Raw genomic sequence first — 13,213 nt, forward strand, 5'->3', positions numbered from 1 at the left:
CTGGTAAAGAATCTTACCTAAGTATTCTTTACCAGTGATTGTCAAGATACTTAGATAAGATTCTTTTCCAGCGATCCTAAAGATACATAGGTAAGATTCTTTACCAGCGACCCTAAAGATACTTAGGTAAGATTCTTTACCAGTGATCGTCAAGATACTTAGGTAAGATTCTTTACCAGTGATTGTCAAGATACTTGATCAACTTTGATTTGATCTGGATGTTTGCTAGCTATAAGCAAAAAGCTCGCACCAGAATTTTTGAAAATTGGGAAAAATTGAAGGTCCTCAAATCTTTTGATAACCTATTTTTATGGATATGTATATCACTCATGGACAAAGGGCAAAAAAAATCAGAGCTTAATCTATTTTCAATTTTTTTTAATGTCGCGCGGCATACACAAGGGTAGACGCAAAATTTATGAAATACACATTATGGTTATGTAAGGTATAAAACAACATTTAATGTTTTTTTCTTTTCCAGATTAACTTGAAAATGATGGAATAGTCCCACAATAGCTTACCAAAACAAAAAAAGTGAATAAAAAATTTTTTTTCGTCGAAAACGAGCTTGCATACTCAATTTTTTGTCAATTTTACAAGATTTTTCGCAGTTTTTTCATTTTTCAATCCTTATATTGTGAGAATAAGAGTTTAAAAAGGCTTCAAACTTGCTTCAGAGGGAAGAGGGATGCTTGTAGAGTAGAAATTATCACGAGTTTGTTAGTTTCATAATGGATTTCATCCAATACGTCAGTCTTTCAGGTTGCTCATATTTTCCGTCACGCCGTGACAAAAACTAGTTTTTAACCCAGATAGTAAAATTTTGAGACTTTAGACCTTTTTCTCACTCTTGGGATGTTTTATAATCTTGATCTAAACTGAAGCATGCTGTTTATGACTTTTCAATGCCTATCTCAGTTTCTGAAGTCTCTCCCACATCCCACATCCCACTATAAGATATTGAGTATAACGATGGTTGCGCTTCGCAGTTCAAATGTATTAAAGCATTCAGCAGTTTAGTCAGAAGGAAGATCAAAACCACCCGTTTATATTGTGAAACCAGTCACGGAAAATCTAAATCAGATGGTCTTGGCGGAGTGATAAAATCCTTTGCCTCAAGAGCAGTGTCTGGTGAGCGAGAAATTATTAGGGATGCTAAGGAGCTGAATGAATTCTTTGACACCAATTTGACCGTACGTAATGCCTTTGACAGTGACAAGCCCATGCTTAATAGACTTTTTTTCTATGTTGCGAAAGAGGAAGTTGAAAATTATCGTGCTGAATTCCCAACCGTCAAATATGTATACATTTCTGGAACATTACGAATCCATCAAGTCATCACAACGCCAGGTGAAAATGATAGTATCTTATACCGACAAGCTTCATGTGCATGCTCACAATGTCTGAGTGGTGATTATAAATCATGTTCCGATAATCTACAAAATTCTAACGATTTTCAAAAGCCGTCCCAAATTACAAAACATATTTTCACTAAATCTAAGAAAAAAAGTACCATTCATGATGAAGACGAAGGAGATTTGAATGAGGAAGAGCAGAATGAATGGGAGGAAGAGTTTTTTGAAAGAGAGGCATCAAAGTATATTGAAAATGGAGATATAGCAGTAATAAAAACGGGTGATGATCATGCCTACTATCTACTGGAACTCACAAAGCGCTACCTTAATTCAAAAGGGGCCTAAGTCCTGTGAGCCTTAATTCAAAAGGGGCCTAAGTCCATTTGGGTCATTTTGAGAAAATTGCAATTAAAGTTTTTCCTTGATTCTGAAACCATTTTTGATGGTAAAGCTTTGAAGTAAATGTTTTCTGAAAGCCATAGCTATAAGTTGTTTTTCCAATGAAAAGGCATTCGTTTGAAAGGAATGTATTTTTGTATGTAACAGGTGCAACTTAGTAAATCTTGCAGAGTGGACTTAGGCCTTTTTTGAATTAAACATGAATTTTGAAAAACGTGCGAGGGTTAATTTCTGCCTTTTAGAGTTCAAAACCTGCACATATGACACTCCAAAATAAAACCACTTACACCTAGATTCAAGATAAAGAGAAAAGACAATCTCAGTAAAATAAAGAAAAACTCAATTAAACTTTTTAGGATGCATGGACTTAGGCCCATTTGCAATTCAATTGGACTTAGGCCTCTTCAAAACTTAACAAACTTATTTTGGTGGACTTAGGCCTTTTTATTGTAAAAAGTTGATGGACTTAGGCCTTAATTGTAAAAAGATGATGGACTTAGGCCTCTTTTGAATTAAACATCACTTTTATCAGAGCTTCAGTATGAAGTTTTGAACCTTTTTAACTTTAAAAACTACTTGTTATGTACATCAAAAGAGAGCAAATGAGCCAGAGATTGAGAAAAACTAAAGATCTCAAATTTCATAAAAATGGACTTAGGCCCCTTTTGAACTGGGGGGTACCTGGACTTAGGCCCCTTTTGAATTAAGGTAGCGAAAGGATCCTTTTGAAACGACAGAAGAAACAACTGATTCTTATAAACATACCTTTCCCCCTTATCATCGTGTTGTGGTTGGTCATTATTTGGAAATTTTCAAAGAAACAAGTGACGGGAACCTTTACTATATTGAGGACAAACTCGAAGCCATGATATCCACCTTTTGTGTTGTGGGTAATTGTCCAATTCTTCCCACTATTTTCGAAAAAAGGAAAGGTAAATTCCAAGACATGTTTTTGGTTGATCATGACATGCATCAAATTTTATGCGAGCTAGTAAACTAGGTAGTAATATCATTACAAAACATTTTTCTAATTTAGAATTCCTGTACATAAAAAGTTATTTATATTATTTATTCATTAGTTCTAATTCATGCATTCTAATTTATTTCATTGTCCTTACATTCAATTAATCAAGAGATTTATTCAGTTTTGAAGAAGCATAATTTTTAAAAGCTGTGCGGATGTCTAAATATCAGTTCTCTTGAATTCTTATAAAGATCATTATGAAGAGAATTTAGATATATAATATATATTATATAAAACACATTTATTTTTCAAAATTTTTATGATTCTTGTTTCAACAGGTTTCAATCACATTTTGAGGTTCCCTATGTTTTCTTATTTTTAGTTCAATTTTTGTTTGTTGGCCAGTTTTGAAATTTGCAAAATTATAAATTCATCAGAAAAGGAGGTAGGCAGAGACTGAGCCTGTAGTACTTTTCAGTCTAACTAGACTGTTTGCACTAAACCAACATTCTACCCCGCTAACTTATAATTAAATAATATAACTGTTCCATAATTGAGGCAAAGTGTTGTACTCATAGATCAATCCTTAGGAACCTGGTTCACAAAAGTGTCTGGAACTGAAGTAACCTCAAGTAGACTATATCTGATCATAAATAATATTCATCATAGAATTCAATTTTCAAAAGTATTTATATATTTCATATTTATATATTATACATTTCAACTTTCAAAATATTTATTTCACATTTATTTATCATATAATTCAATCTTCAAAATATTTATTTCATATTATTTGTCATAGAGCTCAAATTTCTAAAAATTTATTTCATATCTATTTATCATAGAAGTTGATATTTTCAAAATTATTTCATTACTATGACATAGAATTTGATTTTCAAAATAATTTGATTCCCGTTATCGTTAAAATTTTGAGTTCAATCGAAAATCGTTGATACGATTTGAGTAATATCTCTAATTGGCTTGATTTTTGACCCCTACTTGTGATGTTTTTTGAATTCAGCATTAAATTTTACACAATTTGATATGTAACATGACCATGTTTTGAGAAACTTGATTCTAAGCTATATTGGCTGGCGCCTTGAAATACCCTGTATATAAAAAAGTGGCATTTTGGAACGTTCCAGTTGATAACATAGGAGATATTTGATTTTAAATTGATATTTACATGTTAAAATAATATTTCAAAGAGCATAGACATATTTTTTCAAGCTTCGTCTACATCAAAATCGGTCTAGATACAATTAGGAGTTTTCGTTACGGCGTGACGGAAAATCTTTGATGATGACTTCTAAAAACTGAGCACAGTGAAGTTGGGTCTTTATTTTCTCAATGAAACATCAACCCATTGGTGGTAACCACATACCTGAAAATAAATGAAAATACTCACTAAGAAAAATTTTTATGATGTCATTGAGTTTTCGTTACGGCGTGACGGAAAATTTAGAGCAGTGTCCAAAAATGCGTAATCTCAAAAAAATTGATCCGGATAGGTCTGTTTTTTTGCTGTGTTAGACTTAGCTAAACTGAAACTTTGAAAAAATAGTAATTTTAGATTTCAAGTCTTTAAATTCAAATAAATACAGACCTTTCAAGTTGAGATTACCTTTTTTTTACCAAAATGTTTCATTGTCGTTTTTGGGATATTATCGGCAAAATTTCCCGATTCAGTATAGTTGGAGCTTTTTACCTTCATTTTTTCATTTCTGCAACTTATTTATGACAATTTCATGTATGAATTATGTAGATGTTCAAAGAAAGCAAAAAATAAAATGTTAATTTCCATTTCAGGTTTTTAGTGTTTCATCAATTATTTGGCCAAAAATGGCCATTTTTTGAGCGTAAATCCTTCAGAACCGATATCATAGCCTGAGAATAGCCCTATCATGTTATACATCGTTGAAAGCGGAATCTTGAGTAGATTTTGAATTTCTAAGAGTGAAGGCTTCAAAAAGAACTCAAAAAATTAAATTATGCTTTAACCTTAAAAAAAAATTCTGGTGCGAGCTTTTTGCTTATAGCTTGGTTTCCTCCATCTGCTTTGCTATCTTCTGAGAGTATCAATTTTGGGTTTCATTTCGCAAAAAAATCTTTACTGCTTTTGTTAACCGATAGGTCCAATGGCTAGCGGAAGTAATTCGTCCAGTTATTTGGAACAGGCACCATCTTGCCATGGGATGCTTTGACAACCTTTTTTACAGCATCGGTCCACTGCCCTTTGAATACGTCACAAATCAGTAACCATTGCTTCTTTGGGGCTTTTTGTTTTTCTTTGATGTAAGGGATCAGGATCTTCTGAATCATGTCGATGCTGGTATCTTCATCAGCCCAATGATTTGGCGTTTGAGTGACATGAAATTCCTTGGGGAAATTAAATTTTGGCTGACTTCGATCGGATATTGTAGTTTATCACAGCTCCTGATGTTCTCATAGATTTAATCATTGTTAAAACTTTGCTATCAAGCTCTTTGGGAAGGAGTGTCTGGCGACCTCTTTTCTTTTTAGGTACAACGACAAGATCAGTGTTGGGGTTTTCTTTACGAGTTCTCTTATAAGAGTCTACAAACCCTCTTACTGTTGATTCTGATACCCCATACTTCCTAGTAGCTGGACGTTTGCCAAAATCAATCACATATTTGCTACAGTGCAACGGAACTCAGGAGAATGCGTCTTGTACTTTGTTGGTTTCCTAGAATTGTAAAATTGAAATATTTTTTTGCATTCTCTTATCATTTTTCAATTTGTAACTTCTAAACTGATTTTTAATGAAAGGAGGGAGTAACTTCATTCAAGTTAGATTAATAAAGTATTTAGTTTTTGATTAGAATGAAACAAATAACTTATTAGCTATCCTTGACCTCTTAACTAATATAGATTCCAATTGCAGTAAACATAATTATTTTTACCTTTCATACTTTGATTTCAAACCACTCTCCAAAAGAGAACTTGTCACTTCTTCTTCTTCTTCTCGAAAAGTAATGTTTGCTTCTGTAGTTGCAATCTGAACAGAGGTTTTGGACGGCTGTGACGGCTTGTTACCGATGCCCTTGTTACTTGTGAAGAAATCCCTCATAGACATGGCGGCACATCAATCTTCAGTCCACGAATGGATCTGATCGCTAAACATTGGAAGAACACGGACATTCGAATTTTTTCCATGTGTGTTGGGGTTAAATGTCAAAAAATAACATTCGAAATGCCTTTGTTCGAATGTTTTCCATGTGTGTGCTGGGGTTAAAAATTCGAAATTCTTTCAATCAAATGTTATTCATGTGTGTGCAGAGGTTAAGATAACGAGAGAAACATTAAGATATAAAAGCTTTCGTAAATAAGATATTACTTGCAACACCACTCCAAAGGAAGCACACCTGATATGGCAAATAATAACAAACAAATGGCTGAAAGCAGGTGTAATCTTGGAAAACAAAGGTTTGAAATTCCATGTGCAAGTCAAGGATCTCATGCCTACCGAGACATATGGAGACCAAAGCTAGGAGAAAAACTTGAAGTAGATCAAGAAATAAATAATGTTCATGAACCTTATGCAATTTCCTTGCAAACTAAGATAAAAGGAAAACTGACAGAGAGTGAAATTGTTGGCCATATCTCACATGAAATCAGTCGCTTTATTTGTCAGGAGGTTTAGAGATACCAATTCTCTTGATTGACCTTAAAGGAGACTCGACGAAGAGGTTTTTGAAGAAATGGAGGATTTGGTCAAAAGTTACTACTTAGAACCAGATCAGATCACAGATGTAGTTGATCTGGAAGATGAAGAAGATTCTGACAATGAAGATTGAGATCCTGGACGCAGAGGAGATTGGAGAAGATGAGAATATTGAAGAATGTGATGTTATAGTTCCTGATACACAGACCCAAATTTTACCAGAAACTCAAAATAGTCAAAACACTCAATTAGTCCAAGGGACACAAGATGTTATTGTTATTGATGATTAACATTGTGTATAGATTGTATCACATACACTTTATTTTATCTGAAGAAGCCTTTGAAAAAACCTATTTTCTTCTTTCTATACTCTTATTTTTGCAGTGGTAGTGCGCGAAAATTAAGGGCATTAAGGTAGTATAATCGTAGTACTCTGACTAGGCGTAGTAAGAAAAACCACTACATCAGATATTTTGATTTCCATTCTAAAAACTCTAGAAAAGTCTGGTCTGGTGTTCGTGATATAATCTCAAAAAGGGCTAACTCAGAATCACCCATTTCAATCATCACAGGTGACTTTTTGACATCAGATCCTGAGAAAGTAGCCAATTCCTTCAATGATTTTTTCACTACTATTGCTGATTCTATTCGTGAAAAAATGCCACCTTCTTACAATCACTTCAGCAGTTTCATGAAAGATCCAAATCTGCATTCCATCCTCTTAGCACCAACCACTTTATCAAGAAATCGCAAAGATGATTGGCTCTTTCTCAATCAATAAAGCAAGTGGTCCTCAAAGTATTCCTATAAAAATCCTTAAACTTTTAAATTGATATTTCTGTGCCAATATCGACGCTAATAAACTACTCCTTTCTCAGTGGTATTTTTCCTTTCTACTCTCAAAATATCTAAAGTTGTACCTGTCTTCAAACACAAAGGCTCTCCCCTTGAAGTCTCTAATCATAGGCCAATTTCACTATTATCTAACATTGAAAATCTTTTTGAGAAAGTGATGTATTCACGTCTCTCTGACTTTCTTGACATCATTGACCCTACCCCAAGAACTATACCTGAAATAAGAATCCTATCAACAAATGCCGATCAATTTACGAAAGCAAAGAAAGGAATATTAAATAAGATAAATCAACTCGAGAAACCGCACCTAATCGCAATTTGTGAAGTAAAACCCAAACATGGTGAAAAATGGCAAATCCACGAATACGAAATGAAAGACTACAAAGTTGTTAACTCCACTAATACCAATAACAACAAAGGTCGAGGAATCGTTATATTGGCACACTCATCAATAGACCATCTAGTTGCTGACATCGAAAGTCCTGTTGAATTCGAAGAAACCTGTATTATCGAGATTCGTCTAGCAAAGAAAGACAAACTTGTATTTGCGTGTATATACAGAAGCCCTACGAAGCAAGCTAACTCGCACGAAAACAATTCTATGTTGAACAGCGTGTTGAAGTCATTGAGTCAAGACAAGAGATATTCACACAAATGTATAGTTGGAGATTTTAATCTACCAACAATAAATTGGGAAAACTGGACAACCCCCCATATTGAGGACAGTAAAGAAGAAAAATTCTTGGATGCACTACGAGATTCATTTCTTTACCAATACGTCAAAGAGCCGACGAGATGTAGAGGAACAGACGATCCGTCTCTAGTAGACCTCATTCTAACCAGTGAATATAACCAAGTCAACAATCTCAAATATCTTAGTCCACTTGGAAAAGGTGACCACAGTGTACTTGTCTTTGACTTCAAGTGTTGTGCTGAGCAGAAGCCAAGTTGCCAAAAGTATTCCTACAATTCAGCTAACTTCCAGGAAATGCGACGCTTTCTTCGAGCGGCTAATTGGACGCAAGACTTTATCGCGACATCAAACGGAAAGACAGTATGTGAGCTCTGGGAACAGTTCAAAACTGATCTAAACGATCTAAAGAGCCGATTCGTCCCGCTAAAAGAAGTTGGAAATTCCTTCTGGAAGAAAAAAGGAAATATTACCGATAGGGGAAGATATTCGAAATGAAATCAGGATAAAAGATCGCCTACATAGGAAGTGGATTAATTCTTCGGATGCTGACAAGGAGTTCAATAGAGCAAAATATGTTTCGGCGCGAAACCGAGTCAACAGTATAATGAGACGCACGCGTAGAAACCATGAACGAGAAATTAGCAGATCGGCAAAGAACAACCCGAAGCGATTTTGGTCGCATGTAAGAAATCAATTGAAGTCGACAAGCCGAGTTGCATCTCTTCTGGAGTCGGAGGACAACAAAGAATCATTGAAGCATGAAGACATAGAAAAGGCAAATATCCTACAAAAGCAATTTTGTGGTGTATTTACGAATGAGCCAAACGGACAATTACCTTCATTTGATAAAAGAACAGATACGATGATCGATATCCCTGAAATTTCTCTAGAAACAATAATAAGACAGATCAAGCAGCTTGACCCCAGCAAATCATTTGGACCAGATGAGATTCATCCGTTGATGCTGAAGGAACTAGTTGACTTCGTTGCAGAACCGCTGAAGATAATCATGAACAAAACATTAGAAGATAGCGTATTACCTGAGGACTGGAAGATGGCGCATGTCACGCCAATCTACAAGAACAAGGGTGCTCACAACCTAGCCATAAACTACCGTCCAGTCAGTTTAACATCTATAGTATGCAAAATGATGGAGTCAGTGCTACGAAAAGCAATTATGGATCATCTTGTGGAAGAAAATCTTTTATCTGAAAAACAGTACGGTTTTATTGGTAAGCGATCAACAGTCACTCAACTTCTTTACTACATTGACCAATGTTGTGAAACGATGGCAGAAGGCAAAGTTGTCGATTGCATCTATTTTGATTTTGCAAAAGCGTTTGACACCGTCCCTCACAGGAGGTTAAAGAAAAAACTGGAATGTTACGGGGTAGGTGGAAGTCTACTAAACTGGATAACATCGTTTTTGTCAGATCGCAAGCAGCTGGTCAAAGTCAACTCAGCCAAATCAACAACTAACCCTGTCGTAAGTGGGATTCCTCAAGGAAGTGTACTTGGACCTCTGCTATTTGTCATTTACATCAATGATTTGCCAGACAAAGTAGTTTCGGATGCATTTCTCTTCGCTGATGACACGAAAATAGTGAAGACTATAGATTCGGTAGAAGACTCTATCGTTGTACAAAGAGATATCGATGAAATGGAAAAGTGGTCTCAGGATTGGTTACTCACGTTCCATCCTGATAAATGTCATGTCTTAACAATAGGTAAATTCGCCAACATCAAGCATGCACACAGATACCAGCTTGGGGGTAATGAACTTGAACATGTTTTTGAAGAAAAAGACCTCGGCATCTTGATCGATTCGGAAATAACTTTCGAGGAGCATATATCCAAACAGGTTAACAAAGCAAATTCAATCCTTGGAGTCATCAAAAGAAGTTTTAACGACTTGAGTCCTTCGGCATTTTGTAATCTGTACACCACCTTTGTCAGACCTCACTTGGAATATGCACAATCAGTATGGCAGCCAAAATTACGTCGTAGTATAAATTTGATTGAAGGTGTTCAAAGACGGGCGACAAGACTCCACTACGAAGAACGTTTAAAAAGAATCAAGCTTCCATCTCTTCAGAAGGCTTTTCAGTGATATGGTGCAAATATATAAGCATATTCATTTTTACGACCCACAGACAACTCGGAACAAGTTTGTTAAAAAATCCCGTCCAACCAGATTCCATGATCATGAATTTGTTCCAAACTTTGCTGATGATGGTTTTCGTGGGGCTCAGACGAAATTTTTCTACTATAGATCGATCCCAACATGGAATGCACTACCGCGATTTGTCATCGAGTCAACCTCAATCAAATCGTTTAAAGAAAGCCTAAACAAAGCGTGGGAAAAACACCAACTAAGATACTTGACATATTAATATTGTAATTAGAAATTGGTTCGTAGAGGTCCACCTCGGGCCTGTGAGCTTGTATACATCATAATAATAATAATAATAATAATCAAATCTAAACTCAACAATTTGGTTTTCGTAAGGCTCACTCTACTGAGCATACACTCATTAATATTGTCGAACGTATCCAAAACTATCTTGACAATGGTGGGTTTGCCTGTGGTGTATTTGTTGAGCTTTCTACAAAGTTGATCACAAAATTCTACTTGAAAAACTCGATCACTACTACTATGGTTCCGATCTTACCTCACTAATCGCTCCCAGTATGTTTCTCTTGCAGGCTTAAATTCCCTTTTAAAACCTATTAATCATGGAGGTCCTCAGGGTTCAGTCTTGGTCCTCAGGGTCCAGTCTTGGTCCTCAGGGTTCAGTCTTGGGCCTCTGCTGTTCTTGTTGTATATAAACGATCTTCACCGCTGTATAAGAACCTCTGAAACATATAATTTTGCTGATGATACTCATTAACTAAACTTTTCAAAAACTGTATGGAGTCTTAGTCAGTTGGCATAATGCCAACAAAATTTCCTTGAATGCTAGTTTGTTAATTTTCATTCCCCTTGGAGACAGATGGACTGTATTCCAAGAATTAAACTTTGCGGGAAAATCCTAATACCAATAGTAAGAGTGTGAAATATTTGGGTGTTCACCTTGACAATCATCTAAATTGAAGGTTCATACTTCTTTCGTTGCTGCTAAATTGAGAAGGGCAAATGGAGCAATATCTAAACTTCGTCACTATGTTCTGACAATGCACAAATTTTTAAACATTTTTCATGCTATTTTTGCCTCTAATGTTCGCTATGCTAGTCAACTCTGGGGGCTGTGTGGCGGGCTGTGTGGCAATACTGTCACACATAGAATTCTTACTCTTCAAAACACTGCACTAAGATTTATAACCTTTAGTGAGCCAAGAACTTCCGACACTCCCCTGTTTGCTGAGCTTAAATTACTCAAAATCTTTGATCAGGTGAAAGTAATGAATATCTTATTTATTCAAAAATACCTCGAGAGCAATCTTCCATCTGATATCCTATCAACACTCTTAATTTTGATGAAATTGCTCACAAACTGGCAGGGGCAAAGCTATCAAACTATCAAAACTTTCAACGGTCAAAACCACTAATTTTGACTTAACTCTTTCTCTCGTCTTTCGTCAAAACTGAGTTACTAATAAATCATCCTGACACTGATATTCACAACCTTGATACTGATGAACTAAAATTTTTAGCTACAAAATTCTATTTAGACAAATACAAAGCTGAAGATGAATAATGTTTGTGTGTGTGTGTGTGTTTCTGTGTGAATGTGTGTGCGTGAACTTAGTGTGTTTTCCCGGGGAGGGAGGGGCGGGTGGTTGGTGTAACAGGAAGAACTTTTCAAAAAAAAATTATTCAAAGAAATTGTCATCCCCCACAGGAGCCCAACTTGTCATTTCGGCCGAAATGAGGTTTGACGGTTACCAATTTTTAGAGGGAGCACGCTGCGACGGAGAGCGCTGAAATTTTGCACACACACCCTTGAGAATAAACTCTATTGGCTTCCATAGTTTTCCAATTCCAAAGATAACCGCTCTCCCCCACAGGAGCCCAACTTGTCATTTCGGCCGAAATGAGGTTTGACGGTTATCAATTTTAGAGGGAGCACGCTGCGACGGAGAGCGCTGAAATTTTGCACACACACCCTTCAGAATAAACTCTATTGGCTTCCAATAGTTTCCAATTCCAAAGATAACCGCTCTCCCCCACAGGAGCCCAACTTGTCATTTCGGCCGAAATGAGGTTTGACCAGGGATTTTTTCAAGCACTTTGAGCTACTACCGTTTTTGTATAATTAGATTGAGTTTAAGATGCGTAAAAATACGCGAGCGAAGCGAGCGTTATTTAGAGCAGGGGGTCTGGGGGGCGCTCTAAGCCCCCTTTAGAAAATTTTTACTCCAAATTTGGCCCTGGATTGCTTTAAACAAGAACAAAAAGTGAAAACATGAACGCCGCTTAAGTAAAAATAGAAAGATTTTGGCCCATTTCACGCCAAGGGTTCGAATTAAAAATTTTAAGCAATAGATAAACGAGCGAATAAAGTAATATATAAACGAGTGCATTTTAAAGTAGTGAAGGAGAAGCGAGGTAAAAAAGGAGCGCCGCAGGCGAAATTTTTACATTGTTGTCGAAACATTTTTAGTATTTTGCGATGTTATTTGGAAGTAAATGCAAAAGTATCTTCAGTTCATTTCTCTAGAAAAGCGAAGAAGTAAGAGGTTAAAGACAAAGCAAAGTATATTGAAGTTTTGAAGTAACGAGTAGATAAAGCAATAGATAAACGAATGAAGAAAGTTGCGGTAGCGAGTATACAAAGCAATAGATAAACGAGAGAATATATTAGCGAAGTAGCGAGTATATAAAGCAAAAGATAAACGAATGAATAAAGTAGCGAAGTGACGAGATGATAAAGCGATAGATAAACGAGCGAATAAAGTAACCGAGTTGATAAAGTAATAGATAAACGAATGAATAAAGTAGCGAAGTGGCAAGTAGATGAAGAAATAGATAGACAAATGATTAAAATAGAGAAGTAGCGAGTTGATAAAGCAATAGATAAACGAATGAATAAAGTAGCGAAGTGGCAAGTAGATAAAGCAATAGATAAACGAATGAAAGAAGTAGCAAAATAGGTGTTTGTTTCTTATAATTTTTAACCTTCGCATTTTCGAGTTAGGAAATCTTTTTTGGTTAGCTAAAATTCACTTCGCATTTTGCGAAGTGCGAAGCTATAATTCATCCTCGCATAAAAAACCCCTACTGTTTTTCACGCCGAAGCTAATATCAATCAAGCTGTGGG

At 35.8% G+C, this 13,213-nt stretch overlaps 1 protein-coding gene across 1 annotated transcript in view; it reads right to left on the reverse strand.

The window, feature by feature from the left end:
* The window catches only part of LOC136820962 (dynein assembly factor with WD repeat domains 1-like), a 42,505-nt gene that overhangs the window by 28,386 nt on the left and 906 nt on the right, over nucleotides 1–13,213 (reverse strand). The gene's annotated exons all lie outside the window — the stretch shown is intronic.

The sequence above is a fragment of the Clytia hemisphaerica genome, unplaced genomic scaffold, assembly GCF_902728285.1.
Source record: "Clytia hemisphaerica strain Z4C2 unplaced genomic scaffold, Clytia hemisphaerica genome assembly, whole genome shotgun sequence".
NCBI lineage: Eukaryota > Metazoa > Cnidaria > Hydrozoa > Leptothecata > Clytiidae > Clytia > Clytia hemisphaerica.